This window comes from Dendrobates tinctorius, unplaced genomic scaffold (assembly GCF_039654945.1).
Source record: "Dendrobates tinctorius isolate UK_male_01 unplaced genomic scaffold, ASM3965494v1 ptg000007l, whole genome shotgun sequence".
In the NCBI taxonomy this organism is placed as follows: domain Eukaryota; kingdom Metazoa; phylum Chordata; class Amphibia; order Anura; family Dendrobatidae; genus Dendrobates; species Dendrobates tinctorius.
In genome coordinates this window covers 29,683,060-29,703,647 of record NW_027361675.1, presented here as the reverse complement: position 1 = coordinate 29,703,647, position 20,588 = coordinate 29,683,060, and the positions used below count along the sequence as shown (strand labels likewise).

The following is a 20,588-nucleotide window of genomic DNA, read 5'->3' as shown; positions in this document are numbered from 1 at the left end:
TGCCATGCGCCCAAACAGTGGTTTACCTGCACATATGGGGTATCAGCGTACTCAGGACAAATTGTACAACAAGTTTTGGGGTCCAATTTCTCCTGCTACCCTTGGTAAAAAAAAAACAAACAAATTGGATTTGATGTAAATTTTTGGTGAAAAAAAATTAAATGTTCATTTTTTTAAAACATCCCAAAAATTCCTGTGAAGCACCTGAAGGATTAATAAACTTCTTGAATGTGGTTTTGAACATCTTCAGGGGTGCAGTTTTTAGAATGGTGTCATTTTTGGGTATTTTCTATCATATAGACCCCTCAAAGTGACTTAAAATGTGAGGTGATCCCTAAAAAAAAAAATGATGTTGTAAAAATGAGAGATTGCTGGTCAACTTTTAACCCTTATAACGTCCTAACAAAACAAAATTTTGGTTCCAAATTTGTGCTGATGTAAAGTAGACATGAGGGAAATATTATTTATTAACTATTTTCTGTGATCTGACTGATTTAAGGGTAAAAAAAATTAATCGTTTGAAAATTGCAAAATTTTGTGTGACATTTCTCTATTTTAAGGGCATGAAAATTCAAAGTTGGAAAATTATGAAATTTTCAAAATTTTTGCCAAATTTTCATTTTTTTCACTAATAAACGCAAGTCATAGTGAAGAAATTTTACCACTATCATGAAGTACAATACGTCACGAGAAAAAACCTTGTCAGTATCACTGAGATCCATGGAAGCGTTACGGAGTTATTACCTCATAAAGGGACAATGATCAAAATTGGAAATATTGGCCAGGTCATTAACATGCAAACCACACTTGGGGGTAAAGGGGTGAATTAACCCCTTCATGACCAAGCCTATTTTGACCTTAATAACCAGGCCATTTTTTGCAATTCTGACCAGTGTCCCTTTATGAGGTAATAACTCAGGAACGCTTCAACGGATCCTAGCGATTCTGAGATTGTTTTTTCGTGACATATTGGGCTTCATGTTAGTGGTAAATTTAGGTTGATAATTTTTGCGTTTATTTGTCAAAAAATCAGAAATTTGGTGAAAATTTAGAAAATTTTACAATTTTCAAATTTTGAATTTTTATTCTGTTAAACCAGAGAGTTATGTGACACAAAATAGTTAATAAATAACATTTCCCATATGTCTACTTTACATCAGCACAATTTTGGAAATAAATTATTTTTTTGTTAGGAAGTTATAAGGGTTAAAAGTTGACCAGCGATTTCTCATTTTTACAATAAAATTTACAAAACCATTTTTTTTAGGGACCACCTCACATTTGAAGTCACTTTGAGGGGTCTATATGGCAGAAAATACCCAAAAGTTACACCATTCTAAAAACTGCACCCCTCAAGCTACTCAAAACTACATTCAATAAGATTATTAACCCTTCAGGTGTTTCACAGGAACTAAAGCAATGTGGAAAGAAAAAATGGACATTTTAATTTCTCCAACAAAAATTTTCTTTTAGCATCAATTTTTTCATTTTCACATGGGAAAGAGGATAAAATGGATCCTAACTTTTGTTGGGCAATTTCTCCTGAGTACAACGATACCTCATATGTGGTCATAAACCACTGTTTGGGCGCACGGCACGGCTCAGAAGGGAAGGAGCGCCATTTGACTTTTTGAATGGAAAATATGCTGGAATATTTAGCGGTTGCCATGTCGTGTTTGGAGAGCCCCTGTGTGCATAAACATTGGAGCTCCTCCACAAGTGACCCCATTTTGGAAACTAGACCCCCCAAGGAACTTATCTAGATGCATAGTGATCACTTTGAACTCCCAGGTACTTCACAAATTGATCTGTAAAAAAAAAAAATACTTTTTTTTCACAAAAATTTTCTTTTAGCCTCAGTTTTTTCATTTTCACATGGGCAACAGGATAAAATGGATCCTAAAATTTGTTGAGCAATTTCTCCTGAGTGCACAGATACCTCATATGTGGTCATAAACCACTGTTTGGGCGCACGGCAGGGCCCGGAAGGCAAGGAGCACCATTTGACTTTTTGAATGGAAAATTAGCTCCAATCGTTATCGGACACCATGTCGCATTTGGAGAGCCCATGTGCACCTAAACATTGGAGCTCCCCCACAAGTGACCCCATTTTGGAAACTAGACCCCCTAAGGAACTTATCTAGACGTGTAGGGAGCACTTTGAACCCCCAAGTGCTTCACAAAAGTTTATAACACAGAGCAGTGAAAATAAAAAATAATTTTTTTTCCTCAAAAATGATTTTTAGCACACTATTTTTAATTTTCACAAGGCTAACAGGAGAAATTGGACCACAAATCTTGTTGTCCAGTTTGTCCTGAGTACGCTGGTACCCCATATGTGGGGGGGAACCACTGTTTGGGCACACGGCAGGGCTCAGAAGGGAAGGAGCGCCATTTGACTTTTTGAAATGCAAATTACTTCCAATCGTTAGCGGACACCATGTCATGTTTGGAAAGCCCCTGTGTGCCTAAACATTGGAGCTCCCCCACAAATGACCCCATTTTGGAAACTAGACCCCCTAAGGAACTTATCTAGATGTGTGGTGAGCACCTTGAACCCCCAAGTGCTTCACAGAAGTTTATAACGCAGAGACGTGAAAATAAAAAATATTTTTTTTTTCCTCAAAAAAAATGATTTTTAGCCAGCAATTTTTTTTTTCACAAGGGTAGCAGGATAAATTGGACCCCAAAAGTTGTTGTACAGTTTGTCCTGAGTACGCTGGTGCCCCATATATGGGGGGGGAACTATTGTTTGGGCACACGTAAGGGCTCGGAATGGAAGTAGTGGCGTTTTGAAATGCAGACTTTGATGGAATGGTCTGCGGTCGTCATTACGTTTGCAGAGCCCCTGATGTGCCTAAACAATAGAAACCCCCCACAAGTGACCCCATTTTGGAAACTAGACCTCCCAAGTAACTTATCTAGATGCCTGGTGAGCACTTTGGACCCCCAAGTGCTTCACAGAAGTTTATAACGCAGAGACGTGAAAATTAAAAAAAAAATTTTTTCCACAAAAATGTTTTTTTTAGCCCCCAAGTTTTTATTTTCCCAAGGGTACCAGGAGAAATTAGACCGCCAAAGTTGTTGTGCAATTTTTCCTGAGTACGCTGATACCCCATATGTTGGGGTAAACCACTGTTTGGGCACACGTCGGGGCTTGGAAGGGAGGAAGCACCGTTTAACTTTTTGAACGCAAAATTGGCTGGAATCAATGGTTGCACCATGTCGCGTTTGGTGACCCCCTGATGTGCCTAAACAGTGGAAACCCCTCAATTCTAACTCCAGCCCTAACCCCAACACACCCCTAACCCTAATTCCAACCCTAACCATAACCCTAACCCCAACAGACCCCGAACCCTAATCCCAACCCTAACCATAACCCTAACCACAAGCCTAACCCTAATTCCAACCCTAACCCTAATTCCAACCCTAACCCTAATTCCAACCCTAACCCTTCCAACCCTAACCCTCTTTCCAACCCTAACCCTCTTTCCAACCCTAAACCTCTTTCCAACCCTAACCCTCTTTCCAATCCTAACCCTAACCCTCTTTCCAACCCTAACCCTCTTTTCAACCCTAACCCTTTTTTCAACCCTAACCCTCTTTTCAACCCTAACCCTCTTTTCAACCCTAACTCTAACCCTAACCCTCTTTTCAACCCTAACCCTAACCCTAATGGAAAAATAAAAATAAAAATATTTTCTTTATTTTATTAGTTCTGCCTACCTATGGGGGTGATAATCGGGGGGTTTATTTACTTTTTCTTTCATTTTGATCACTGTGAGAGTGATCAAAATGAAAGAATGGAATCTGCAGCCGGCAGATTCGGGCGGGCGCACTGCGCATGCGCCCGCCATTTTCAAAGATGGCGGCGCCCATCATCCGGACCCGAGGGACACCGGGAGGGTCGGGGGGACTCAGGAGGTACCGGGGGGGTGAGGGGGGATCGGAGGCTGGCGGGGAGCAGAGGGAATGGGAGGGGGGCAGATGATGACAGCGGCGGCAGATCGCCGCTGTCATTCAGTTGCGGGGGGGCGATCGCCGGTGGGGGGGGTGGAATCGGTGTCTCCAGCCATGTCCGATGCTACAGCAGCGTCGGACATGGCTGGATTGTAATATTTCATCAATTCTCATTGATGAAATATTACTATAGCTCTGATTGGCTGTTTCACTTTTAACAGCCAATCAGAGCGATCGTAGCCACGTGGGGGCGAAGCCACGCCCCCTGAGGTGAATTACAAAGCCCCCTGTATCTGCGGGTCGGGTGACCTTTCAGTGACCCCGGTCACCCGACCCGCAGGGGGGCTTTGAAGTCATGACGCCACATAGGCGTCACTGGTCAGATTTGAACCAGGTTTCATGACGCCTATGTGGCGTCATTGGTCGTGAAGGGGTTAAACACAAGGAAATGGACAGCATGTGACTTAAATATGAGTGTCTACGCAAAGTGTCTGAATACTTATGACCATGTGATATTTCAGTATTTCTTTTCTAATAAATTTGCAAAAATTTCTACATTTCTGCTTCTTTCAGTCAAGATGGGGTGCAGAGTGTACATTAATGAGGAAAAAAATGAACTTTTTTGAATTTACCAAATGTCTGCAATGAACCAAAGAGTGAAAAATGTAAAGGGGTCTGAATACTTTACGTACCCACTGTATATATATATATATATATATATATATATATATATATATATATATATACACACACATATACGGTAATTTTTCCTCTTATTTATCTAGCAAATGGCCTGTAAAACTGGAGCAATAAACAGTTATAGTGGATATACTGTGTATAAGTTAAGACACACTGTGATGCTTAAACCTTTAGAGAATAAAAGTGTAGTAGGGGGTATAAAAAATATATTATACTGTCTTTGAGTGTTCAAACATCATTCAAAATTAGTCACTGCTCTACATCCCCCAAGGACAAGTTTATCTAGACTAGACTCACATCATCATGTGTCATCACCCTGGATTAGTGCTTAAAAACCACAACCAGTTATTAATTTACAATGACCATTTTCCAGTAACTTACATTCATGGTAATTCAAAATACAAATTCTAAATCTTTCTTGACACCTAGATAATATATGAATGCTTTATTCATTGGAAAACATAAGACGTTTGGTTCTTGTTTGCTGTAAAATGTACTCAATGATACCTTTCTAAAGCCATACATGCAAACTGAAAAAAAAAAATATTCTTCATGATATACTAGTGCAAAAATCCTATTGCTGCATTACTATTAATGTTGGGTCAAGAGATTGTGAAAGATAACAAATGGCAAAGGGAAGTATGTGAAAAGTAGGGTGTGGAGCTAAGCTCAGAAGGATAAAATGAACCGACACCGAACAAATGCAAAGTTGGGGGAGTCCCAGAAGGTGCTTCTTGTCTGTCTGAGATTCTCTAAAAGGTTACATGACTTATTTGTGTCAACTACTGTAGTTAATTGTATGTTTTGCGTTTAATTGTTATCTTTTATATTTCTAAAATATCACTTCACTGTAGTGAGAGATTACAGATTTGTTTCCTACACAAAACATTTAAAGAAAATCTGTCAGCAGGATGTCGCCCCCAAACAAGTCCAGCAATACCTGTATCAAAACAAACATCACTCTTGGGGGCAAGGCTGATGTCGGCTCACTGGATTATCTTGACAGTGCACTCTGTTTTGGACTCAAATTCTAATTAGAGCCGGCGTGGGAGTGCACTGTCACTGTGCACTGAAAAGAATATTGCACAGTAAGAAAGGATCTCGTACTGAGGATATGTTAGAATTGATAACCGAGGCATGCACAATGCAGCAGGGACTAGCCCAGCCCCTGAAATGGACATCACTGATGAAGCTTCTTTTCAAGGTGGGAGAAAAGGCTGCAGCAGTGACTGCAGCCTCTGCTCACTGATGATGTCCCATTTGAGTATCCCAGCATGCACTGAGGATTCTCAAACAAATCATCAAAACGGAAACAAATAAAAAAAAAAAAGCATGACAGTTACAGTAGCAAGGGAAGGGTAGAGATTTTTTAAATAAACCATATTAGAAAATCTAATGTATTAAAATAAATACAGTAGTAAGTGTTCAATAAAACTGTTTTATAAAAAAAAGAAATAGTCAGACATTTAGTATGAAAATTAATATTAGTTTCGGACCATTCAAAAGTATCAGAGATAGTCTTTAAAGAGAAACACTTTAAAATAGGGGACTTTGTAATATATGTTATCAGAAAAATCTGCTTCCTTCTCCTGATAAACTCATAATTAAGTTTCAATATTCTCAATTCATGGGAAAAAAAAAATCTGTCTTCAATTAATAAATTCTATAGTGAACTGTAACTGTAGTTTCAAGAGAACTTGCAGCAGAACTCCTGTTTGACACTCACTACTCCTCGTCTGCTCTCCATAGAACTTTAAAGGCACCAACGCTCATCTTCAGTCTCAGTAATGGGAATTAACGTAGTTACTTACAGACAATGGTTTTTCTCGGAACCCATGACAGCACCGCGGAGAGAGGGGATCCGTCCTTCAGGAACAGGAACCTACAGATAAAAGGGAGGTACCTCTCCTCCGCCCCCAGTTGGTTACAAAGCATCAGAGGGTCTCCAGGTTAAACAACAGAAATAAAGATCATTATAATATTGCTTATTATCAAAGAACACCGTGCCTAAACGAAAACACTCTACGAACAGTAAAACGTGCTCACCGCACACATGATAGGGGGGAATAAGCGGGTGATGTCATGGGTTCCAAGAAACACCATTATCGGTAAGTAACTACGTTTTTCTCTCTCACCCATGACAGCACCACGGAGAGAATTACAGAGACTGGTAGTTTAGGGAGGGACTACAGCCTGAAGGACCCTTCTCCCGAAGGTCAAGTCAGACGTAGAGGAAAATCTAACCGATAGTGCCTGAAAAAGGTTGAAGGTGATGACCAGGTGGCCGCCTTACAGATCTGTTCTATCGATACCTCAGATCTCTCAGCCCATGAGGTCGCCATTGCTCTTGTGGAATGAGCTCTCAATCCTTCCGGGATGGTATTCCCACTTTAAGAATAGGCCAGGGCAATTGCATCCCTTATCCACCTTGCCAGGGTACTCTTGGACGCTTTGAGTCCCTTCCTGGGCATCTTTTCACATCTAGGGTGTGAAATCTCTCTTCTTCCCTATTCCTAGGATTTTGGCGGAAGGAAGGACTACTTCTTGGGACCTATGGAAATGCGATACTACTTTAGGTAAAAGTAGGCTGGGTCAGGCCTTAGGATGACTATCCTCCAAAATTTTTTTGAATGGTGGTACCGCAGATAGAGCTTAAATATCGCTCACCCTACGGCTCAATGTTAGTGCTACTAGTAGAATATTTTTTAATGATAATATTTTTAGAGGGGCTGACTCAATAGGTTCAAAAGGGGAACCTGTAAGCACCATACTCAGATCCCACGATAGTAATCTTTGACTAATTATTGGCCTAGACCTATCTGCAGCTTTAATGAATCATGCTATCCATGGGTTACCTGCCACATCATGGTTATATAGGGCGCCTAAAGCCGCTACCTGTACTTTTAATGTACTGACTGCTAGACCTTGTTCTAGGCTTTTCTGTAAAAATTCGAGAATTTTAGCAACCTGGACAGGAATTTCTTTCCAGGTTTTCCTATAAGCCTTTGTCGTGACCGGTTTCCTACTTTTAAGCACTGTCCTTTTAAATTCCATGCTGTTAAATAGAGGTTCATTGCCCGAGGGTGCGATACCGATCCCTGAGATAGCAAGTCTGGGAGATCCAGTAATCCAAGATCCAGATCCAAGGAACGGTGATTGATAGCATCCTCAGCCAGGAGAACCAAGTTCTTTTTGGCCAAAAAGGGGCTATTAACCCCTTCACCCCCAAGGGTGGTTTGCACGTTCATGACCGGGCCAATTTTTACAATTCTGACCACTGTACCTTTATGAGGTCATAACTCTGGAACGCTTCCATGGATCCCGGTGATTCTGACACTGTTTTCTCGTGACATATTGTACTTCATGTTAGTGGTAAAATTTCATTCAAATAACTTGCGTTTATTTGTGAGAAAAATGGAAATTTGGCGAAAATTTTGAAAATTTCGCAATTTTCCAACTTTGAATTTTTATGCCCTTAAATCACAGAGATACGGCACACAAAAAACTTGATATCTAACATTTCCCACATGTTTACTTTACATCAGCACAATTTTGGAACCAAAATTGTTTTTGTTAGGAAGTTGTAAGGGTTAAAAGTTGACCAGCGATTTCTCATTTTTACAACACCATTTTATTTTTAGGACCACATCACATTTGAAGCCACTTTGAGGGGTCTATATGATAGAAAATACCCAAAAGTGACACCATTCTAAAAACTGCACCCCTTAAAGTGCTCAAAACCACATTCAAGAAGTTTATTACAGCTTTAGGTGCGTCACAGGAATTTTTTTGAATATTTAAAAAAAAATGAACATCTAACTTTTTTTCATAAAAAAAATACTTCAGGTTCAATTTTTTTTATTTTACCAAGGGTAACAGGAGAAATTGGACTGCAAAAGTTATTGTGCAATTTGTCCTGAGTACGCAGATACCTGATATGTGGGGGGGAACCACTGTTTCGGTGCATGGCAGAGCTCAGAATGGAAGGAGCGCCGTTTGACTTTTTCAATGCAAAATTGGCTGGAATTCAGATTGGACGCCATGTCACGTTTGGAGAGTCCCTGATGTACCTAAACAGTGGAAACCCCCTACAAGTGACCCCATTTTGGAAACTAGACCCCCCAAGGAACTTATCTAGATATGTGGTGAGAACTTTGAACCCACAAGGGCTTTACAGAAGTTTATAACGTACAGCGGTACAATTAAAAAATCATTTTTTCCACAAAAATGATCTTTTCACCCCAATTTTTATTTTCCCAAGGGTAACAGGACCCTAAAAGTTATTGTGCAATTTGTCCTGAGTACGCTGATACCCCACATGTGGGGGTAAACCACTATTTGGGCGCATGGCAGAGCTCGGAAGGGAAGCAGCGCCATTTGACGTTTTTGGCTGGAATTGAGATCGGACACCATGTCGCGTTTGGAAAACCCCTGATGTACCAAAACAGTGGAAACCCCCCACAAATGACCCCATTATGAAAACTAGACCCACTAAGGAACTTATCTAGATGTGAGGTGAGCACTTTGAACCCCCAAGGGCTTCACAGAAGTTTATAATGCCAGGGAATGAAAATAAAAAAATCGTATTTTTTCCAGAAACATGATCAATTAGTCCCCAATTTTTTCATTTTCCCAAGGGTAACAGGAGAAATTGGACCCCCAAAAGTTGTTGTCCAATTTGGCCTGAGTACGCTGACACCCCATATGTGGGAGAAAACTACTGTATGGACACACGTCGGGGCTCGGAAGGGAAGCAGTGACGTTTTGGAATGCAGACTTTGATGGAATGGTCTGCGGGTGTCATGTGCGTTTGGAGAGCCCCTGATGTACCTAAATTATTGAAACTCCCCACAAATGACCCCATTTTGGACACTAGATCCCCCACGGAACTTATCTAGATGTGTGGTGAGCACTTTGAACCCCCAAGTGCTTCACAGAAGTTTATAACACTCGGACGTGAAAATAAAAAAAATCATTTTTTTCCACAAAAATGATATTTTTGCCCCCAATTTTTTTATTTTCCTAAGGGTAACAGGAGAAATTGGACCCCAAAAATTGTTTTTGCAATTTGTCCTGAGTAGGCTGATACCCTACATGTGGGGGTAAAACACTGTTTGGGCGCATGGCAGAGCTTGGAAGGGAAAGAGCACCATTTGACTTTTTCAACTCAGAATTGGCTGGAATTGAGATCAGACGCCATGTTGCATTTGGAGAGCCCCTGATGTGCCCAAACAGTGGAAACCCCCCAATTATAAATCCAACCCTAACCCCAACACACCCCTAACCCTAATCTGAGCCCTAACCCTAGCCCTAACCCTAAGGCTGTGTGCACACGCTGCGGATTTTGCTGCGGTTCCGCAGCGGTTTTGGCCGCTGCGGACCCGCAGCAGTTTCTGCTGCGGTGTACAGTACCATGATTCCCTATGGGAATCAAAAACCGCAGTGCAGACGGTGCGGAATTTTCCGCGCGGATTATCTGCGGTTTTCAATCCGCAGAAAGAATTGACATGTCAATTCTTTCTGCGGATTCTCCTGCGGTTTGCCATCGCCTCTATTGAGGAGATGAAAAACCGCAGGACAAAACCGCAGAGCAATCCGCAGGTAAAACCGCAGGTCTTTTGACCTGCGGATTTTACAAAATCCGCGCGGATGAATCCGCACCTAATCCGCAGCGTGTGCACACAGCCTTACCCTAACCCTAATGGGAAAATGGAGATAAATACTTTTTTTTTAATTTTATTATTTTTCCCTAACTAAGGGGGTGATTACGGGGGGTTTGATTTACTATTTATGGCGGTTTTTATATTTGGCAGCTGTCGCACGCTAAAAGACGCTTTTTATTGTAAAAATAGTTTTTGCATCACCACATATTGAGAGCTATAATTTTTCCGTATTTTGACCCACCGAGTCATGCGAGGTCTTATTTTTTGCGGGACGAGTTGACGTTTTTATTGGTACCATTTTCGGGCACGTGACATTTTTTGATCGCTTTTTATTCCTATATATATTTGGGACGCAGAATGAACAAAAACCAGCGTTTCATGAATTTCTTTTGGGGGGGTGCGTTTACACCGTTCCGCGTGCGGTAAAACTGATAAAGCGGTTTTATTCTTCGGGTCAGTACGGTTACACCAATACCTCATTTACGGCCTTTTTTTATGTTTTTGTCGGTTTTATGCAATGAAAACTATTTTATATAAAAAATAATTATTTTTGCATCGCTTTATTCTGCGAGCTATAACTTTTTTATTTTTTCGCTGATGATGCTGTGTGGTGGCTCGTTTTTTTTGCGGGACAAGATGACGTTTTCAGCGGTACCATGGATATTTATATGCGTCTTTTTGATCGCGCGTTATTACACTTTTTGTTTGGCGGTATGATAATAAATCATTATTTTTTGCTTCGTTTTTTATTTTTATTTTTTAAGGGGTTCGCTAAAGGGGTTAACTAATGGGACAGTTTTATAGGGCGGGTCATTACGGACGCGGCGATACCTAATATGTGTACTTTTATTGTTTTTTTTTATTATTTCCAAAAAATGGATTTATTGGGGGAATATTTTTTTTTTTTTTCTAATTTATTTGGCGATTTTTTTTTTTAATTATTTTAACACTTTTTTTTATTTTTTTTTTTACTTTATTAAATAGTCCCAGGTGGGACATCACTGTCCTGTGACAGATCGCTGATCTGTCACATCACAGATCACTGTGACAGATCAGCGATCTGACACAGGCACTGCAGAAGGCTTCCTCATGCCTGCGCTTTGCAGGCACTGAGGAAGCCAGCTTCCTCAGGCCCCCGAAGGCCCCCGTCGCCATCTTGGATTCGGGGGCCTGGAGGAAAGGAGCCCCCCGCAGCAGCGCTGCACATTGCGCTGCCGTGGGGGGCTCAGGGAAGCACGGAGGGAGCCCCCTCCCTGCCGATGCTTCCCTTTAACCCCCGGTACACCGCGATCATGTTTGATCGCGGTGTGCAAGGGGTTAACGTGTCGGGGGCGGTCAATGACCGCCCCTGACACATTGTGCCGGGTGTCAGCTGTGATAATCAGCTGACACCCGGCCGCGATCAGTGGCGCTCACCACGTGGGCGCCGCTGATCGCGCCGACGTACTATCCCGTCCATGGGCATAGGGGCCCAGGTCCCATGGACGGGATAGTACGTCGGATGGCAGAAAGGGGTTAATATCATTCTCGCTTTGTCGTCTCTGGCTTTCCTTATGACTGCAGGAATGAGAATGATCAGGGGGAAAGGCATATGTTAGGTTCTGGGCCCATGGAAGCATAAAGGCGTCCAGGGCCCGAGGTTTCCCCCTGGGGTCTAGAGAACAGAATGCCTCCCCTTTTTTGTTTTTGAAGTTGGCAAACAGATCTATGTCCGGGATTCACCACAGCGAAGGTAGGAAGCGTGATAGTGCATAACCTACTGCCCAAAGTTCCTTCTGGTTTGAGGAGACTTCTAGCTCCTGACCTCCCCATTCCCCCTGAGCCACCCTGCTGTCCATGTGTGCTCCCCATCCCATGGGACTGGCAACTGTGGTGATTATGCGTGATATTTTTGCTACCCAGGGGATCTCCTTGGATAGGTTTCGGTATTTTCCCACCAGGGAATGAAGAGTTTTCGAATCTAGAATTATGTGCCCTTCTAAGTGATCCTTTAATACCAACTGGCTTACTAATGTATCCCATTGGAGATCCCTTGTATGTAGTTGCGCCCGCTGGACTGCCGATAAGCAGGCGGAAAGGGAACCCAGCAGTGACATCTCTTTTCTTAGTGTCATGGAGGGGTTCTGTATCGCTATTGTCCCTATCTGTGTCATTTTTTTCTTTTTTGCGGTTTGGGAGGTGGCACTCTTGCTTGTTTGAGTCCAACGTGAGCCCTAGGAACTCTTGTACTTTGCTGGGCTCCAGCCTTAATTTTTTTAGGTTTAGAAGCCAGACGAGGTTCTGTAGAGTGTCCATCACTCTGTCCCTCTGTTGTTTGCAGTTTCGGGCCGAGTCGCTTGCTATTAAGAAATCGTCCAAGTATGGGATTATTAGGATGCCCTGCTCCCTAAGGATATGTGCACACGTTGTGGATTGCTCTGTGGAATTTACTGCGCGCAATCTGCTTTTTTTGGCAGAATCCGCAGGTCAAAATCCACACGTTTTTTATGTAGATTTCCTGTAGATTTGCCATGAGTTTTTACACCTGCAGATTCCTATAATGGAATGAGTGTAAAAATGCTGTGGAATCCACACAAAGAATTGACATGCCGCTGAAAGAATGCTGCGTTCCCACGCAGATTTTTCCGCAGCATGTGCACAGCGTTTTTTTTTTCCCCATAGAATAACATTGTACTGTAAATCACCAGCGGATCTGCAGTGCATCCGCAGGGGCAAATCCGCTGCGGATCCGCAGCAAATCCGCAACGTGTGCACATACCCTTAGGTGGGCCATCATCTCTTTTGTGAATACGCATGGGGCTATAGATATTCAGAAAGGCAGGGCTCTGTATTGGAATTCCCTTATCTTGACCTCTATGGAAACTGCTAGTCTGAGGTATTTCCGAGAGTCTTTGTGAATGGGGACGTGATAGTACGAGTCGCTGAGATCTAATACCGTCATGAAACAGTTTAGGAACAGAATTTTGATGGTGGATTTGATTGATTCCATTTTGAATTTTTGATTTTTGACATATCAGTTTAGTTTCCGTAAATTTATAATTGTTCGATATATGACGTCGGGTTTGGACACTAGAAAAAGCAGGGAGTAGATCCCTTTTCCCATCTCCTGAAGGGGAACCTCCTGGAGGACTGCCTTCTTTACTAGATTTAGGAACTCGCATTATAGAGCTTTTTGCTCTCATGTAGAGGATCTTAGTGGCGTTACCACATATTTTTGAGGTGGGAGAGAGAGAAAGTCTATCCTCAGGCCCGAATCGATCAGATTTAATATCCAAGGGCTGTTTGAGATTTTCCTCCAGGCAGGAAGGAGAAGGGTTAATTTTCCCCCCACCCTGGGCGAACTGTCACTTAGAGGATTTCTTGTCCCAGGAAGAGCTGCCGAAGAGGAACTCTATCCCTCCCCTCATCCCACCTGTTCTGTTCCCTTGATGGCCTTTGATGAAAAAAAAAACGTTTTGTTCCGAAAGGACCATTTAAACGTCACAGGCCCCAGGTAAGCCCTTTTTCTTATCCCCCGCTTTCTGGAGGATATCATCCAGTGTCTCTCCGAATAAGAATATTCCTTCGCATGGGACTGAGCATAATTTCATTTTAGTTTGTAAGTCCCCTGGCCAGCATTTGAGCCATAATGCTCTCCGGACTGCGTTCCACAGTGCTGCTGCTTTAGATGTTAAACGGACTGAGTCAGCCGATGAGTCCGCCAAGAAGGCCGCAGCTCCCCTTATTACTGGGATAGATTCTAGAATCTTATCTCTCGGTGTGCCATCCCTCAGTTGTTTCTCGAGTTGGTCAACCCATATCATTAGGGCTCTGACGGTACTGTACATGTTGCCGCTATGGCCGGTCTAAGGTTTCCCCCTGCTGATTCCCAAGCCCCCTTGAGGAAGGTGTCAGCTTTTTTATCTAAGGGGTCCTTAAGAGTACCCATGTCCTCAAAGGTGAAGGCAAACTTTTTTGAGGCCTTAGCCACGGCTACGTCAAGTTTCGGGGGCCTTGTCCTAAGATGTGGATGCCTCCTCATCGAAGGGATATTTCCTCTTAAGGGAAGGGACCGTGGAGTTCTTCCTGTCCGGCTTCTCCCATTCTTTTTTGATCAGGCCGTGTACATTCTTATTTAGAGGAAATACCCTCCATTTCTTTTGGCCCAGTTCCCCGACCTCACAGCTTTCACTAGCGTGTCAACCTTGTCTAGGGGAAAACAATGACTCCCCCCTCGTTTCCTCGTCTGAGGAGAAGGAGTCCGATGTATGTGAGTTAATTTCCCCCGATGTAGAGGATTCTGACTAGGAACCCACTAAGGTGTCCTTTTTTACTTTATCCCCCTGTTTTAGGGATGTAAGGGCACTCTGAACCTCTGATCTAATTATGGCTCAAAGATCAGAGGCGAAATCCGGGGTTTCCTCGCAGAGCACGTCTTGTATACAAGATTCACAGAACTTCTTGTCCTATGATTCTGGTAAGGCTCTGTTACAAGTGGGGCATTCCCTGTTCTTCCTTTTCCCCTTCTTCTTTCCCTAATAAGGGAAAAGAAGCCTATTACAATGGTGTACATTCTCAAAAATCACTCACCAGATGGACGCAGTCACAGGTACCGGTTTGAGAGGTGGAATCAGGTCCTGTATAGGATGATCTCCTGATGACTTGCTCCTTCAGCTGACCTACTGTGCTGCGTGGAGTGACTAATGGATCGGGTGTCTCGTCTGTCCCGGTCCTTCTGCGGGTCGTGCTGCTGCTACTGCCTGGGCTGCTGCTCCTGCTCGCTATCCTCCATTATGCACAGGACGCTTCCAGCCAGGAGCATTTTTGGGTCTCTATTTTTAAATTTCTCGGTGTGTGACGTCACTTCCTCCCATCCTGCACAGCGCTCCCAGGGAGGGCGCACCGTGCTTACGCCGACTCAGGGACCCGAAAGGCGTCATCTATTACCGGGGCAGCGGCCATCTTGGTACACCTCTGTACCATGGCGCTGCCCACGCGTCTGCCCCGGGTCCTTGCAAGCCCCAGCCTCCTTATCCAGAGCGGCGGCTCTGTTCTCCCTCCGCTCACCCTGCAGACCCATCAGCCCCAGCGGTGGCGGCTTCGGGCACCGCACCAGCCGTGACAGGGGCCTCCCTGCTGTCATTGCCTGGACAGGTCGGCCCCGCATCTTCATTCAGGTACCGCTGTACTGTAGGTCACCCGTCAGGGATAGGAACCCAATTGGGGTACCGCCCTTTTAACTGTAGACTCCAGTCCCTGAAGGGTGGATCCCCTCTCTCCGTGGTGCTGTCATGGGTGAGAGAAGTCTGTCTTAATTGAATACAGATTTTACCCGTGAATGGAGTGTGAATGTCCAGTCCAGGAGGCGAAAGAAGTAGATTTCTCTGATAACATATATTACAAAGTTACTTATTTTCATGTGGACTCATGATTTATGAAGTAAAAAATTAAAATGCCTGCACCGCTCCCGACACTTTAACCCCCTAAATGCTGCGTTCGCAGCAATTAGCGAGCAGGCAGAGGGAAGAAAGACCCTCTGCCCTTGGATCGGAGACCCCGATGCATGATCTAACTTTTTGCTGTTTGATCGCAGTTATAAGGTATAGCAATTCTCCTGCACTGCTATACCTTTTAACTGCGATCAGACTGCAGAAAGCGAAAGATCCATAGCGGGAGTAAATAAAAAAAAATTGTAAAAAACACTTTAAAAAAAAAAATCACCAAATAAAAATAAAAAAAAAAAAAATATTGTACCCATAAATAAATATGAAAAAACAACAAAAACAAAAGTACACATATTTGGTATCACGCGTCTGGAACAACCCAACCTATAAAACGATTACACTAGTTAACCCCTTTAGAGAACACCATCAAAAATAAAAAAGGAAAAAAAACTATGCTTCCTCATCATACCGCCAAACAAAAAGTGGAATGAATTGCGATCAAAAAGACTAATGTAAATAAAAATGGTACTGCTGAAAACGTCATCTTGTCCTGCAAAAATAACAAGCCGCAATACAGCTCCATCAGCGGAAAAATAAAAATGTTATAGCTCTCAGAATAAAGGGAAGCAAAAATAATTATTTTTTCTATAAAATACAGTGCCTTTTATTGTGTAAAAGAACCAAATCATTTATTTTTTTCCAAAATCATATTTATTGAAATTTGACATAGTTAAACATGAAAACACATCAATTCCGCAAACAGTGCAGAGTAGATTAATAATACATCAAGAAAACAGACATACAAACGTAGGAGGCAAGGAATAAGGGGGGAAAAGGGGGTAGGTACACCTAAGTATATGACTGTAAATTACTTAGATCAAAGGTCTTAACAGAAACTGATCTGCTAAAGTGCAGGTTCCTGAATATCAAAGTGGCATATAAGCTAGACACATAGCAGGGTTCATCGCGGGCAGGGAATATCAGACCCTGAATCGAAGTAGCACAAGCATCATCACGGTGCATTGAAGGAGAGAGAGACTGCTACCAAGCCATGGTTCCCAAATCTGGGACTTTTTCTTTTTAGATGACGCAGATAATACCAGAGCCCTTTCGTATTGGCAATGAAGGTTCATCCTGTCAATCACAAATTGTATGTTCGGAGCGCTGGTCACTCTCCATTTGGATGCCACTGCGAGTCTAGCGGCTATAAACAAATGTGAGAACACTCCTCTCAACACATACGGGATCTCATCCAAACCAATATGCAATAAAACCATACTGGGTTGTAAGGCCATCCGGATCCCAGTTACCTCAGCTATCACGTCTTCTAGGCTAGCCCAAAAATGTAGTAATTTCGGGCACGACCACCACATGTGGCTAAGTGTCCCCAACATACCGCAGCCTCTCCAACACAATGGGGAGCACTGAGGGCCAAAGTGAGCAACTTTAACTGGGTAATAGTACCAGCGTAAGTGGACTTTTTTCAATTGTTCCAGATGGTTTAAACAAGAGGAAACTCTCTGAACCTCTCACACCGCCTCCCGCCACCCATCAGGCGCTAGGGTGACCTGCAAGTCATCCTCCCATTGTCTCATGAATTGCAGTTTAACCTCTGGGTCAGGATCATTCAGGGCTCTATACAAGATAGATACATTGTGAGTACTAGGTCCGGGCACCAGGAAGAGGCCATTTACTGTACGGTCTAGGTTAGAATTAAAGAAATACGACGGTTGTGTAGTGTGTATAAGATGTCTTAGTTGCAAAAACTGATAAAATCTATGTCGAATATATGGGTGTTTTGCAACTAGGCGGTCAAACGGCTTAATCGCTGTGCCGTCACACAGCTGATGAAGTGATTTTACCCCAGCCAGTACCCATGGCTGTAAATCTATATACGGGATATGTAATTCTAGTGCCTTTAGTGACACTTCAGTTAATGGGATTTTAATAAGAGTCGGGACCGTCTGTCTCCAAAAATGCAGTGCAGTAGACATGGTTGGTAGAGGCAGATTACAAGGCCGCGGCCCAAAGGCTTCAACCTCTAGTCGCATAGAAATTTTCGATTTGCAACCATCTATGATCCTTATCTAGCTGCCACCAATCCCGCAGCCCCGCAACCACTGAGGCCTTATAATACGCCATCAAATTTGGCAATCCCATTCCCCCCAGATCATAAGGGTAATACAAAAGGGACTTGGCCACTCGAGGAGTTTTGTGGGCCCATATGTATTTGTTTGTTAAGCGCTGAAGGTTTGTTATAATTTTGCTTGGGACCCTCAAAAGGAGACATCTGAAATAATATAATATCTTGGGGAGAATTTTCATCTTGAAAATATTAATTCTAGCCACGCAGGAGGTCATAAACAGATGTAAGGTGTCCAGCTCAGTCTTTATCTGTCTGAATAAAGCAGTATAGTTCGCCTCTATGATATGTTGAGAGTGTGTAAGCTTTATACCAAGGTAAGGGATACCCTGATCAGTCCAACGAAAGTGAAACTTATTCTCTAATTCAGCTTTGGTGACCAAAGAGACCGCGACAGGGAATACCAGTGATTTGGATGCATTCAATTTGTAATAGGATACTGACGCAAACTCCTCTAGTTCAACCATGATGGCCGAAAACGACCGCTCCAGGTCCACACAGGCTATGATGACGTCGTCCGCGTAAAGACCGATCTTGTGAGCAGCCGAGCCCACCATCAAACCTGAGATATCAGAGTTAAGACGGATTTTCTCTGCCAGTGGCTCCATGCATAACGTAAATATAATGGGGGATAGTGGGCATCCCTGTCGCGTCCCGTTAGTGATCAAAAAGGGGGTAGATACAAACCCAGAGGCTAGGACTCTGGCAGATGGGGTGTAATATATGGCTAAAATCGCCGAAAGGATGGGGCCCTCCAAACCAAACTTCCTAAGAACACTTCCCAAATATCCTCAGTGCACCCTATCAAAGGCCTTCTCAGCGTCCAAGGACAGGAATGCACTGGGAAGGCCTGACAGTTCCGCCACCCTAATGAGATTCAACATTCGGCAGGTACCATCCTTGGTTTCCCGGCCAGACACAAAACCGACCTGGTCAGGAGAGACAAGAGAGGGGATTATCAAATGAAGGCGGGAGGCTAGCAATTTGGTATATATCTTTAAATCACAATTCAATAAAGCAATGGGTCTAAAATTCCCAGGACTATCAGGGGTCTTACCTGGCTTAGGGAGAGTGGTAATAGTAGCTTCCAAATTAGGGGCAGCAACTTTGCCTGAATCCCGCCAACTTGAAAACAACCTCAATAGATATGAGGTCAGAAGTTCCTGAAAAGTGCGATAATATTCATTTGAAAGTCCATCCGGACCAGGCACGGTGTGTAGCTTACTGCTTTTAATAGTTTTTTTGATCTCCTCTTCTGTAAATGGGGCGTTTAACAATAATAATTGTTCTTGGGATACACGCGGTAAATTAACTGATTGCAGATATGAATCGATTGCTACCTGAGTAGGGTGACGGGTCTGCGGGTCAGAATGTAAGTTATATAAATGGGAGTAGTACTTTACAAATGTCTCCGCGATGTCAATCGGATTCCTAACCAGACACCCATTCTGATCTTGTAAACCATCTATTCTGGATTTAGCCTCTCGTTTATGTACCCTACGTGCCAGTATTGCTCCCGCCCTATCTCCAGTGGCTTAAAAGTGAGTTTTAAGCTTACGTAAATTACGGGCATAGGCAGAAAGCAAAACCTCCCGCAACTGAAAGCGAACCCCGTATATCTCATCCAACACCGCCTGCGAGGGTGAAGTTTTATTCAGTGATTCCAACTGGTCAAGTCTAGCTAAGAGGTCATCCCGAATCCCTCTATTACGCTTCAGTATGGAGGCTTGTTGTATGAGATATCCCCGTATAACCACTTTATGCGCAGCCCATAGCGTTTCATCTGAAACTTCCCCATTATCGTTAACATGGAAGTAGTGAGTCATCTCAGTAGAGATACCACACGTCACCTTCTCATTTAGTAAAAGAGACGGGTTCAGACGCCACCGAAAAGCAGGGTTCGCATGATGTTTTAACGCTAACTGTAACACAATGGGAGCATGGTCAGACCAGGTAATTAATCCTATGCTGGAGGAGACGCACCTAGGAAGAACTGAAGTATTCACCAGAATATGGTCTATCAAAGAACCAAATCATAAAAAAAAAAATATATATATATATATATATATATATATATATATATATATCGCTGCAATTGTACTGATCCAAAGAATAAAGCTTCCTTATAAATTTTACCATACAACGAACGACATAAAAATAAAAAAAAATAATTCCTGAATTGTTGGTTTTTGTTTATTCTGCCTCCCAAAAATCGAAATAGAAAGTGATCAAAAAATGTGATGAGCCCAAAAATGGTACCAATAAAAACGTCAACTTATCCCGCAAGAAAACAAAATGTCACATTACTGTCAGCAGTAATATAGAAAAATTATAGCTCTCAAAATGTGGTCATGCAAAAAGTACGGTAGTTTTTGCAATAAAAAGTGTTTTTTAGTGTGTGACAGCAGCCAAACAAAAAAAAAAAATATATAGATAAATCTGGTATAGCTGTAATTGCACCAACCTGAAGAATAAAAAGAATAAAGTCGTCTAATCACTTATAACGTATGAGGAACGGAGAAAAAATAAATAGAACAAATTCTTCACCTGGTGTTGATTTTTTTTTATTCTGCCTCCCAAAGATTGCAGTAAGGCTTGGTGCATATTTACCCTGCGCTCTACGCTAAGCACTTAAACCGGTGTTTCCGTGTAAATCTCTAAAAAACGGATTCAGATAGAACCTCCGACGGAGGATTCCTT

At 42.7% G+C, this 20,588-nt stretch overlaps 1 protein-coding gene across 2 annotated transcripts in view; it reads right to left on the bottom strand.

Moving 5' to 3' along the window:
• VMP1 (vacuole membrane protein 1) overlaps positions 1-20,588 on the bottom strand; it is a 268,295-nt gene that overhangs the window by 115,050 nt on the left and 132,657 nt on the right. The window lies entirely within an intron of this gene.